The sequence below is a fragment of the Oryx dammah genome, unplaced genomic scaffold (genome assembly GCF_014754425.2).
Source record: "Oryx dammah isolate SB20612 unplaced genomic scaffold, SCBI_Odam_1.1 HiC_scaffold_23, whole genome shotgun sequence".
NCBI classification, from domain to species: domain Eukaryota; kingdom Metazoa; phylum Chordata; class Mammalia; order Artiodactyla; family Bovidae; genus Oryx; species Oryx dammah.
Window position 1 is genome coordinate 99,832,450 of NW_024070207.1, and position 14,072 is coordinate 99,846,521.

Below are 14,072 nucleotides of genomic sequence, written 5' to 3' on the forward strand. Positions count from 1 at the left end.
GAGTGTAGATCTCCATCCTCACATCATTTAACACTGGGGATGGGCAGCCCCAGCCATAGGGACAAAAGCTTAACTGTAGTCTCACAAGAGACCTTCAGCTGGAGGCAACAAGCTCACCTCCTTCCACGTTCCCTGACCCACAGAAATTGTAAGATTATAATGTGCTGTTTATAGCTGGTAAATTTTGGAATAAATTTTTACATCATAATTTTTAAACTGATTTTTCACAGAGATGCCAGGATATATCTTTTGTACTCCTTTTTTAAAAACAGTTTGAGGGGAAAATGCATATGAAAACATAAAGTGAAAGCAAAAATCAATGATAATAATGAGCCAACAAATATATGTGGCTGCAAAGAGAGCACAACCATTCCTGTTTCATTAGAAACAGTGTGAGGAAAACAACTTTAATCCAGTGATGTTGGTGGTCAAATTGAAAGGATTCCAAATATCTTTTAAAATTCAAATAGTTTTCAAATAGGTTTTTTCATCACTAAGAAACACATAAAGCATAGAAGAAAATTCCAAGTTTACAAACATAGGTATGTTCATCTGAGAGAACTATCAATTTTTCTTTGATTTTTTAAAATATCCTCTCTCCTTACCCCCACACTCTCTGGCCCCCTTTTTAGATGAAAGGAGAACAGTGAATAAAAATGCGAAAATGAAGTGTCATCTCCACAACTGTGTTCTTTTAGAGGCCAAAACAGACTGTGAACATTTAGAGGTCTGGACTTCAACGTAAATAAATGTTATTATCTTGATGAAATCTCTTGGTTTATTTTTTTCTAGATGTGTAAAATTACAAAGTGGTATACCTCATAACCATATTGTTAAAAATAAAGCCTTTGTGATAAGTACTATCATGAGGAAAATTAATACTCCTTCTGGATCCAATGGTTAGAATAAGACATATGAGGAGAAAGAAAAAGATAAGAAAAGGTTTTGGGAACAGAGTTGGTTAAAGACTAGAGCAGGGATACTCAAAGTTGAAGAGTCATCAGAATCACCTAGAAGGCTCACCATTAAACTTATACATGAAAATTTCTGATGTCTGAGATTGGGCCCCCATTTTTATGCCTAACAAATTTCCAGGTCATGTTGATTCTCCTAATCTGGAACCACATTTTTCTAAACACTAGAGTATAGTGTGTGGGACTTGTCAATATTTCAATTTAGTCAATGGTCTCTAAGCTTTATTTGTTGCACTCCTATTTTAAATTCTCAGTGAAGGCATAAATATCAGTTATCCTGGTAGTTATTGATGTTTCTCTTCCTTTATCTTTGGGGGAAAGTGGAAAGAGGGGGAAGTGATTGTATAAACCAGATATTTGGTGTTGGCTAATTTTGTAATAGCTCATTTTGTGAAGTGAGGAAATATTTTTGGTTAGCAGGAAAATCTTGATTAGTTACTGCTGCAGATTAAGGGCTCTTTTAAGGAAACTCCTTGATGAATAGTGTAAAACTACTTCACCGTGGAATGGCCTGTTGGAGGCTCTGCCCAGTCAACTGGATATAATTGTGGTACAGAAAGAGATAGCTGTAAGCTTGACCTAATAGTACCATCTGTATGAAAAGGAAAGGAACAAATATTTAGTGAACAATATATAAAGCTTTTATGAATTTAATTATACTACTGTTACATATAGTTTTTAAATCTTATTTATACTGGATTTATATAGCTTGAACAAAATCAATAACATATATATGTGTGTGTGTGTGTGTGTGTGTATATATATATATATATATATTTGTGTGTGTGTGGCACTGTTAAGCTCTAAATTTAGGTGTTTCTTGGCCTAGTATAAGTAATACTAAATGAGAGTAAGGTTGTTCTGCAGATTTACATCATTATTCTTTCCACTGATAAGAGTTTCTAGACATTTAGAGTCATCCTTCTCTTCCTGTATTGAGACACCCTTACAATTGGAGATTTCCCTTATAAATGTCAATGTCCCTTAAAAAGAGTTATGTCTACTTGGTGTTTTGAGCTTTTTCTGTGTCTGCTGTTTCTTAAAATGTACTAGCTCAAGAAAATCCTTATGCCAGAGATATATTTTAGGGTGGCAAATTCTACTCTCGATCAAAGAGAAATGACTTATGATCTCTTAACTTTGCTCCCCTGTGGTTCTGTATTCTCATACCGTGGCTTCTGCAAGGACTTCCTCAACCTTTCCTGTGACTCGACCCTAGATCTCAATGTGTTCTAAGGATTATTTGATCATATCTCTCAGAATTTTGGTCCTTAATTTTGACAGGTGGCACTGGCAGCGCTGTTTCAGTTTGGAGTTCTCATTCCTGGTCACATGGGGCTGAGGAAATTATTTGTTGTATTGTTTATTGTCCATTTTATTCTTTACATTTACTGTATGGAGAGATTTGAGAGAGGGTATGTATCAAAAATTCTACTTTATTATATTCAAGCAGAAGTCTTAAAGTATGTTTTATTTTCAAACTTGTTCCCTGAACTGCTCCCATCAGTAAATACAAAAATAAAGAAGAGAGATTAAATCTTTTACCAAAGATAATACTGTTAACAATGCAAAAGAAAAAAACAAAATAGACCCTTAGTCAAGGGTCATTTTTGGCCAGCCTACTCATTAATTTATTATCTTGGAAGTTAATTATTAGAGAAGTGATTTTCCTAACCTGACAAGGAAAGTAAAGCAGGAAGAGATGCTTAGCATCAAAAAATATTTTTCTAATAGCCAAGAGAAGTTGGTAATAGTGAGCCAAAAAGAACTAGTTAATATGTTATATCAAAGTTGTCAGTTTTAAAACTTAAATTTCATTTCTATTCTTTTTTCCTCACAACACATACACTATTAAACTGCTGGATGTTTAGCCTAACTGTCCCTCCAAGGTTGCTGCTCTTTTCTTAGATACGTCTTCACAATCATAAGAAATAGCCCGGAAAGGGTAACTAAAGTATTACAGCTCCAAAGCAGTCAATAGGCTTTAGCACCTCCAGTATCTTCTTTTAGGTTAAATTGTATTGCAATGCTTTAAAAAAAAACTCGTTGCCACAGTAACCTTAGTAATCTGCTTTTTGAGAATCACATGATTTTTTTTTTTTTCATACCGTTCCTCTGGTGAATTTATTGTTCCTATAGAACTGAGAGTGGAGGGGAAGCATTGGGGCTAAATGCTATGATTTTATATTCTTACTTGATGGTTCTGAGTGAGACTAAAGGAAACTATCTTCTACCATGTAGAGTTTGTGTTTTGGGAAAGGAGAAGGCAGCTCTTAAATTCACACAGCTGCAGGCTATTAAAATCGAACAGAATGCAATCAAAATAAATTCTGACATCAGAACATAACACTTTTAAGATCTTTTTTGGCTGTGTCTACTCATAAACAACTGTTGGAAAATCAGGCATGAACTAAATTGCTCAAATCAATGGTTAGTTGTAAAACAATATGTAAGTAATCGATTGACTGTATTCTACTATTGATTCAAAGTGACTTGTATACATTGGCCTAGACTTTAATAATAATACATAGAAAACAGAGAGGATTACCGAGCATTTAGCATAGGTAGTGGTTAAATGAATTTTTAAAAACCATGAAATTTCCTATAATAACTTTCATCCAGGTGCTTCTTCACAAGTGAATCTCTTGCTCTCTTTCTTTCCCTCTGTCTCTCTTTTGAATGGTTTGTACAGCTATGCTTTTGTTCCTGACAATTTTTATGTTTAAATTCAGGTAGCTGTCTCCAAAGAATTTAAAATTAAAGTTGTTTTTTTTTTTTAATTGCCTCATCTAAGCATGTAGCCCTAACAAAGTACATCAGGTAAAGTGTTACTATAGAGGTACATATGCAGTGTTCTCAGATGGAAAATGTCAGTATATTATAAGACATTCAGGCTGTTGGATGTTTTGGTGATATGAAACATAACCTATTTTACCTTAAAGTAACTTCTTTTTTATCCCCACTCCATTCTCTCAGCCCATACACAATCATGATGGGAGACAGAAAAATCTACTTCACATTCCAGTTATAGCAATGCATATTTTCATTTTGACACGTCTCTAGAGTAGATGGTGTAGGGATTGTTTTCACTTTTATTTTGAATAAAATGTAGGTCTCAGATAAATATTTGTACTTAGAAAATTAAAGTCATGTTTCATTTGGAGTTGTGTACAAAGACTTACTTGAATTTTTCTAGAGATATTTAACTAATTATATTTTCATAAATTGATTCACACTTTTAGGTTAGAGTTTAATGTAAAACTGTGACCAATATCAAGCTTGAAAATGGTGCACACTTACACTGAAAACTTTATTTTTAAATTCATTGGTAAGATGAATAAGGGAAAGCAAGAGATAATCAGGATAAATACATGTCATATTAAAATCAGTTTAAAAATATTGGCATACACTATAGATAGTGATCATTTTTCCTTTTATAAAGTCATAATGCAGGACTTTTTCCAACTATTCACAAAAATGTGTTCAAAATTTTACTATTTTATTACCAATGTTGAGAAAAGTAACTATTGGATTAAATTTTTATTTTTAATATTTTAGTAACACCTCACTTTATAACTTTTCTTTCTTTTTCCTTCTTTTGAATGGTACATTCATCCTTTGACTAGAAGAACTCTACAATTTTCTATTATTACAAGCTTTAATATTTGAAATGTTAATAAACATTCATAATTCTAAAATTTTCTATTACTACAAGCTGTTTTATATATGCAGTCTATTAATAACTGATTCTTATTTAGGTCATACTCAGTTGTAAGCAACAAATGTTCATTTTAAAATAGGGGCAAAACAATGACATTGGTTAAATTTCCTACTAAGTTACCTATATCGGGAAAGGAGTACGTCAAGGCTGTATATTGTCACCCTGCTTACTTAACTTATATGCAGAGTACATCATGCAAAATGCCAGGCTGGATGAAGCACAAGCTGCAATCAAGATTGTCGGGAGAAATATCAATAACCTCAGATATGCAGATGACACCACCCTTATGATAGAAAGCTAAGAAGAACTTAAGAGCCCCTTGATGAAAGTGAAAGGAGAGTGAAAAAGTTGGCTTAAAACTCAACATTCAGAAAACTAAGATCATGGGATCTGGTCCCATCACTTCATGGCAAATAGATGGGGAAACAGAGGAAACAGTGACAGACTTTATTTTGGGGAGCTCCAAAATCACTGCAGATGGTGATTTCAGCCATGAAATTAAAAGATACTTGCTCCTTGGAAGAAAAGCTATGACCAACCTAGATAGCATAAGCAGAAACATTACTTTGCCAACAAAAAGGTCTGTCTAGTCAAAGCTATGGTTTTTCCAGTAATCATGTATGGATGTGAGAGTTGGACTACAAAGAAAGCTGAGCACCAAAGAATTGATGCTTTTGAACTGTGGTGTTAGAGAAGACTCTTGAGAGTCCCTTGGACAGCAAGGAGATCCAATCAGTCCATCCTAAAGGAGATCAGTCCTGAATATTCATTGGAAGGACTGATGCTGAGGCTGAAACTCCAATATTTTGGCCACCTGATGTGAAGAACTGACTCGGAAAAGACCCTGATGCTGGGAAAGATTGAAGGCGGGAGAAGGGGACGACAGAGGATGAGATGGTTGGATGGCTTCACCGATGTGATGGACATGAGTTTGAGTAGGCTTCGGGAGTTGGTGATGGACAGGGATGTCTGGCATGTTGCAGCCCATGGGGTCGAAAAGAGTTGGATACAACTGAGTGACTTAACTGAACTGAAGTTACCTACTAAGAGATAATAGCACTCACTAAACAAGCACTGTTCTAAAAACTTTGACCTAATTCAGGTATTGGAAAATAAGGGCAAATACTTTGTCAGTTATAGTGAGAGTTCACTATATATTACCAAGGATGTGGGGTACAGCCTTTAAGTCTCCAAATAGGTAAACTGATACTTTAATAAAGTGCTTCATAGCAAGATTTGACTGTTCTGAAAAAAAAAATGCTTAGAAGAGAGTTCTGAAAATGCACATCTACAGCTTCAGAAAAGCAAAGAACGTACAGATGTGTTATATTCTCAGAAATGCTTTGCTTATCTATTATTTAGCATGTTTCAGCTAACATGTCAATACTTGCTAATTCAGTGAGCTATAGATAGGTAAAGACTTATAAATTCTTTCTTCTTCTGATTTTAGGCGTGCCTGTACTCTTTTACTACCTGTTATATCATGAGGAATATTATTAAGTTGTTTATCTGCAAGGTGGAAAAAGGGAGGAAATTTATACCAAATGTTCTTTAAGGTTTTATTTCATTTTTTGGTTTGTTTTTAGGTTGCTAATTTCTTTCTCCTCCTTTTTTCCTGTCCTCTTCCTGCTCCTCCTCTACCTCTTCTTAAGAGTATATGTATAACAAGCTGTGGATTTTAGTGGTTTTTCTTTCTTTTGAATTAACAGTGTATGAAGTTTTAGCTAACACAAAGCCAATAGAATTTTAGCACAAACTTTGGCACATTTTCCATATCAAGCATGCTGTAGTCCATGGAGTCACAAGGAGTTGGATTTTGTGACTGAATAACAACAGTGATCTTGAAAATCCAAAAGTTGAGACTTTGGAATAACTAATACAACTGAAAAAATTCACTGAAACTAATAAGGAGAAGGAGCAAGGTCTAGTCCTTCAAAGGGGAGGAAGGCAATTCACAAGAAGACACAAATGCAAATATTTGGTAAACAAAGGTTTGCCATGCCTTTAGGGGAATCTTTCTTATATAAGGCAAAGTTACCTTTGGTGATAGCTCTCTTTTTGGTACAGAATCCATATCCAAATTCTTTTAAACAATTAAGGGGGAAGTAAAAAGAAAATGACATGAGTTTGAGCAAGTTCTGGGAGTTGCTGATGGACAGGGAGGCCTGGCATACTGCAGTCCATGGGGCCGCAAAGAGTCGGACACAATTGAACTGAACTGAAAAAGAAAAACTTCCTGAATTTCATGTTTCTTTAAAATAAGTGAACTAAAATGAACTGCAAGCCAAAGAGACACATTTTGGGGTGGCAAGTAATGCCAAAAAATCTGAAAAAAATATAGTAAAACTTTCATTTAAATATAAAACTTGTATTTGTATAAGAATAAATCTAAACAAAATATATCTCATAAGTCTACATGTAAAACTATACAATTTAAAAACTCCTTAAAGGAATATACAGAAATGGAGGCATATACTGTTTATGAATTGGAATATTCAGTAATGTAGAGATACCAATTATTCCTCAATTTAATTATAGATTCAAAGTAATTCCAGTCAAAAGCACTATAGATTTTTATGAAATTTGATAAGCTGTTTCTCCATTGGTTTTGGAATAAAAAAGGAACACATATAGATAAGTAATTTTTGAAATATAGTTAAGTATTGTTACTATATGGTTATTAAGCTTTTGGACACAATGATAGAATAACAGACAAAAAGAATAGAATACAAAACCCCAAAATAACTCATGTGCATGGCCACTTGATTCATGACAGACATAGTGAAACAGGAGGGAATGGGGGCAGAGCACAACCTTTAAAAGAATGATATCGTTATTGATATTATTGATCAGAACTAACTAGGTCCAACATGTGGAAGATTCGACTTCCAGTGGACCTTGAGTCCAGGATTGTGGGTTCAAGTCCAATCACATACTTGAGTCCCAGGACTTAATGAAGCTCAGCTTCTTTATGTTTCAGCACAAAAAGAATTCAGTGAGAGGCAAAGTAATAGATATGAAGTGGATTAATTTAGAGAGATACACATTCCATAGACAAAATGTGGTCTTTCTCAAAAGGTAAGAACTGCCCCAGAATATGGAGTCATCTCAGAAAGTGAGAGAGGCCCCGGAAGAAACATACCCCACAGAGTGTGGGCCATTTCATCAGGCAAAAGGCCTTCATGACAAATAGATGGGGAAACAGTGGAAACAGTGACAGACTTTATATTCTTGGGTTCCAAAATCACTGCAGATGGTAACTGCAGCTATGAAATTAAAAGACGCTTGTTCCCTGGAAGGAAAGCTAAGACCAACCTAGACAGCATATTAAAAAGCAGAGACATTACTTTGCCGACAAACGTCTGTCTAGTCAAGGCTATGGTCTTTCCAGTAAGTCATGTATGGATGTGAGAGTTGGACCATAAAGAAAAGCTGAGTGCAGAAGAATTGATGCTTTTGAACTGTGGTGTTGGAGAAGACTCTTGAGAGTCCCTTGGATGGCAAGGAGATCAAACCAGTCAATACTTTTTTTTTTTTTTTAACTTAAAAAAATTTATTTATTTAAATTGGAGGCAAATTACTTTACAATATTGTGGTAGTTTTTGCCATACATTGACATGGCAAATGGAATCAGCCACAAGTGTACATGTGTCTCCCCATCCCAACCCCCCCTTCCACCTCCCTTCCCATCCCATCCCTCTGGGTTGTCCTAGTATACCAGCTTTGAGTACCCTGTTTCACGCATTGAATTTGGACTGATCATCTAGTTCACATATGGTAATATACATGTTTAAATGCTATTCTCTCAAATCACCCCACCCTCACCTTCTCCCACAGAGCCCAAAAGATTTCTCCCACAGTCTCCCACAGTCTTTATATCTGTGTCTCTTTTGCTGTCTCACAGATTGGGTCATTGTTACTGTCTTTTAAAATTCCATTTATATGCATTAATATACTGTATTTGTGTTTTTCTCTCTGACTTATTTCACCCTGTATAATAAGCTCCAGTTTCATCCACCTCATTAGAACTGACTCAAATGTGTTCTTTTTAATAGCTGAGTAAACATCTGCTGGATCATGGATAAATGAAGATAGTTCCAGAAAAACATCTATTTCTGCTTTATTGACTATGCCAAAGCCTTTGACTGTGTGGATCACAATAAGCTGTGGAAAATTCTGAAAGAGATGGGAATACCAGACCACCTGACCTGCCTCTTGAGAAATCTGTATGCAGGTCAGGAAGCAACAGTTAGAACTGGACATGGAACAACAGACTAGTTCCAAATAGGAAAAGAAGTATATCAAAGCTGTATATTGTCACCCTGCTTATTTAACTTCTATGCAGAGCACATCATGAGAAACGCTGGGCTAGAAGAAGCACAAGCTGGAATCAAGATTGCCGGGAGAAATATCAATAACCTCAGATATGCAGATGACACCACCCTTATGGCAGAAAGTGAAGAAGAACTAAAGAGCTTCTTGATGAAAGTGAAAGTGGGAGAGTGAAAAAGTGGCCTTAAAGCTCAACATTCAGAAGACTAAGATCGTGGCATCTGGTCCCATCACTTCACAGGAAATAGATGGGGAAACAGTGGAAAGTGTCAGACTTTATTTTTTTGGGCTCAAAAATCACTGCAGATGATGATTGCAGCCATGAAGTTAAAAGACACTTACTCCTTGGAAGGAAAGTTATGACCAACCTAGATAGCATATTCAAAAGCAGAGACATTACTTTGCCAACAAAGGTCCGTCTAGTCAAGGCTATGGTTTTTCCAGTGGTCATGTATGAACGTGAGAGTTGGACTGTGAAGAAAGCTGAGTGCTGAAGAATTGATGCTTTTGAACTGTGGTGTTGGAGAAGACTCTTGAGAGTCCCTTGGACTGCAAGGAGATCCAACCAGTCCATCTTAAAGGAGATCAGTCCTGGGTGTTCATTGGAAGGACTGATGCTAAAGCTGAAGCTCCAGTACTTTGGCCACCTCATGCAAAAAGTTGACTCATTGGAAAAGACTCTGATGCTGGGAGAGATTGGGGGCAGGAGGAGAAGGGGATGACAGAGGATGAGATGGCTGGATGGCATCACTGACTCAATGGACATGAATTTGGGTGAACTCTGGGAGTTGGTGATAGACAGGGAGGCCTGGTGTGCTGCAATTCATGGGGGTCACAAACAGTCGGGCATGACTGAGTGACAGAACTGAACTGAACTGAACTGAACTGAATCTTCCATTGTGTATATGTACCACAACTTTCTCATCCATTCGTCTGCCAATGGACATCTAGGTTGCTTCCATGTCCTAGCTATTGCAAACAGTGCTGCGATGAACATTGGAATACACGTGTCTCTTTCAATTCTGGTTTCTTCGGTGTGTATGCCCAGCAGTAGGATTGCTGGGTCGAATGGCAGTTCTATTTCCAGTTTTTTAAAAGGAATCTCCACACTGTCCTCCACAGTGGCTGTACCTTGCATTACCACCAACAGTGTAAGAATTTTCCCTTTTATCCATACCCTCTCCAGCATTTATTGCTTGTAAACTTTTTGACAGCAGCCATTCTGACCAGTGTGAGGTGGTACCTCATTGTGCAAGCCAGTCAAGGAAATCAACCCTGAATATTCATTGGAAGGACTGATGCTGAAGCTGAAGCTTCAAACATTTAGCCACCTGTTGCAAAGAGCCAACTCATTGGAAAAAAACCCTTGATGCTGGGAAAGATGAAAGGCAAAAGGAGAAGAGTGTGACAGAGGATGAGATGATTAGAAAGCATCACCAACTCAATGGACCTGAATCTGAGCAAACTCTGGGAGATACTGAAGGACAGGGAAGTCTGACCTGTTGCAGTCCATGGGGTCTCAAAGAGTCAGACAGGACTTAGCTACTGAACAACAACCCTGTGCCTCAGTTTTTCCATCTATCAAGCTATTCATCTAACAATATAATCTGCTTTCTAGGATTTTTGTGAGATTAAATCAGTTAACATACATAAACTTCTTAGAACAGTATCTGGATAGGGAATTTTATACAAACACTTGACATCATTAATACTAAGGAGAATATATTAGAAGAGCAGATGGCTGAGATACAAAATTCAGGTTACAGAGAAAAATTTTTGAAAGAACAGAGAGCAGTTAACTTGGACCAAAGACTAAAAAACCACATTATAAGTGTCTTTATAATGTGTTGCTCCTGAAAATAATGTTAGGAACAAAGAAAAGTCACAGAAGATAATCTTTGCTTCAACATGAGTATATGTCATTTGTTAAAGTATATATCAGAAATTAAAACATTGAAAGAGATTAAACTCAATGATATGTTTTAGATATAGCATGATTAATGATTGCTGCTTCCAACCTCTCTCTTTTGTTAATAGCCTGTCCTTAAATCTTCTTGTATTGGGAATTGGGGGAGTGAGAAGATTAACAAGTGATAGTTACCTGATTTTTTGGGAATTTCTGAGTTCAGCATACAGTCAGTTATTTTAAGTATGACTTTCTTCTCTTTACTTTAGTTCTTTTGACAATTTAGGCTGTTTGAAAAACATATATATTTTTAAATTTTTGATACTGTGATACCACATTTTATGTGATTAAATTCTTGGATATTGCATAGCATGCTCTAGTGGAGTTTTAAGGGTATCCTACTAGGTTAGCAAAGAGTCTCTGTTTTAAGCTCCCTGAATGGACCTGTGCTGCCCAGACTCTTCAACTTCATGTCTGGGACACTCAAACCATCCCACGATCAAGAAACTGCCCAGCAGGTCATATCAGAGATGCTGCTTTAAACCAAGTCTGTTGTCCATTTGTCTAATCTGATTTTTCAGTTAGTTGAAGATATTGAATGACACCCAGATTCCCATGCATTTCTTGTGTTTTCTTTATGGCACTTAATCAAAAGATAAGTATTTGTTTATTTATTTGTTCATTGTCAAAAGGACACAATCTTATTCTGTTTGATTAATCACCACAAATCCAAGAAGAGATCCTAGCACAAAGAAGTATACTAAGTAGGTGACCAATTAATGGATGAGTGAATACATGAATGTACATATCTCTTAAGTACAGATGATCATTTTGTGAATAATGTGTTACATGTGAAGTCCATCTGGGAATTATCAACAAAATTGAACACATACAAAAAATTGAGTGTGGGGAACACTTAATAAATACCATAAACTTAAGATATATCTGTATTTCATTGATATTAAAATTCATTTTGTATTGCTCATAATAGCTGAAAAAGCTCACTCCTGACTTTATTGATGCTAATTACAATGTAAAACACATTTTAATAGCACCATAATGGATATAATTAATCTCTGCAATGTGATGAATCCATTATTTAAATTACTAATTGGATTTCAATAAGCATTTAGTAGATCGTCAGTGATTTTAAGTCTGTGTAATGAGTGATTGGAAGTCTTATAAAATATGACACATTAATACCAAAGAATGTAAATAGCAAAAAAAAAAATGTCAGAAGTATAACATCTTAGGAATCTCTTAAAAAAGATATTCAAAATTTAAGGACATGGAACTCATGTAAAACAAATGGAGTCTACTAATCTAACATGTAGATAAGTATTTGATTATAATAATAATTTTGTAGGAAGTATAGACTTGCAGAAACCTAAGGGAAATTGTAACTTGAGGGAGAGGGTGCAAGAGAAGGAATAATTTGCTGTGGAAATTATACTGGTGATAGACACTGAGACGACCCAGAGGGATGGTACAGGGAGGGAGGAGGGAGCGGGGTTCAGGATGGAGAGCACGTGTATACCTGTGGCAGATTCATGTCGATGTATGGCAAAACCAATACAATATTGTAACATAATTAACCTCCAATTAAAATAAATAAATTTATATGTATATAAAAGAAATTCTAGAGGCAGGATGGTTTATTAACTTTGGCATCAGACCTGAATTCAGATTTTGACTCTACCACTGACAAGTTGGGAGACTTAGGCAAATTATAAAAACTTTCTAAGTTAATTTTTAACTTTAAAATTTAAATATTTAAAAAATCTCTCTCTTTTTTTCCCTACATTTTCTTTCTCTTTTCCTTCTTTCCTGGCTTTTCTCTCTCTTACTCTATCTCTCTCTATGGGTACACACAGATGTGTTTGAGAACCCTGGATTTCTTTCTTTATAAATGTAGTACATTTTTAGCAATATTATTACCATAGGCTTTTATAGCTTAATCCATACATAAGACCTATTTTCCTCTCTGGGGGACATATTCTCAATGCAAAAGGCTGGTAAACATTAGGACAGATATAGTGAAAACTAAATTTATTGTACAGAGAAATATTTTACTCATCTGCTTCCACTGAAGTCTTCTGTGCCTGTTTTTGAAATAATATAGTTCAGAAGTTTTATTGATCAGATTCAACATTTCTTGATGTGATCAACTCATATCAACATCATTCTGACTTGATGGACATATTTCATTTTTCTCTGCCAGTCTTTTTTGTTTCCTAGATTTGAAGAGCAGATTAAGTCTATAAGTTTAGAATAAATAGTTGATCAAGATCTGTAAGGAAAATATATATGAGGATAGTTTCTCATTCTAGTTCACCATTTATTCCAATAATTGTAATCCTTTGGCTGAAAATACTATCCTGAAACCAAAGGGCATTCAAATATTTGTATTTTAGATATTATATGAGAGCATATGAAATATTTGTATTTAGAGTAAATGTGAGCATGCTTATGTGATCTGCAGTGATGACAAAAAATCTAAAATTGGCCTTTTATAAGGTAGCACTACTGCATTTTCTGGAGGAGAGCATGGCAACCCACTCCAGTATTCTTGCCTGGGAAATCCCATGGACAGAGGAGCCTGGCTGGCCAGGGTCCATAGGGTTGCAAAGAGCCAGACACAACTGCAGCAACTTAGAACGCATGCACGTGCTACTGTATTTGAAGGAAAAACTGAAATAATGGACATAAATATTTTAATTTTTAAATAATGGAATGAAGTATATTGGAGTTCAGCAACAAAGACTTCTATATCCTTTAAATCTTCTTTAATAATAGGCATGGTAATTCTCTTTGTATATGAGGAGAGTTTGGGTTCATCAAGTATATACTGTTTACTTTGTTATCCTAAATTTGTGGTTAATCTACTTTCATCTCTGCTCAAGTATCATCATATTTTTCAGTTTTTTAAATTTTCCATTGCCTTTTCTTCATTTTCAAGGTTCAGGCTACTACCAATGACCCTCTGGGTTTGCCCACAAGCAGGAGAGTGCCAGGAAGAAAAGCAGGATGAGCACAAGGATCCAGGACTGAAGCCAAGGAAAAAATGGTAATGGACATACCTACATATAAAGATTTTCAACGAAGACTAAATTAGGTGGTATTTGGAAGTTTCCTACAG

General features: G+C 35.6%; 1 pseudogene; it reads left to right on the forward strand.

Annotated features, from left to right (window-relative positions):
* Nucleotides 1-664: 664 nt before the first annotated feature.
* The window catches only part of LOC120881681, a 53,820-nt pseudogene continuing 40,412 nt past the window's right edge, over nucleotides 665-14,072 (forward strand).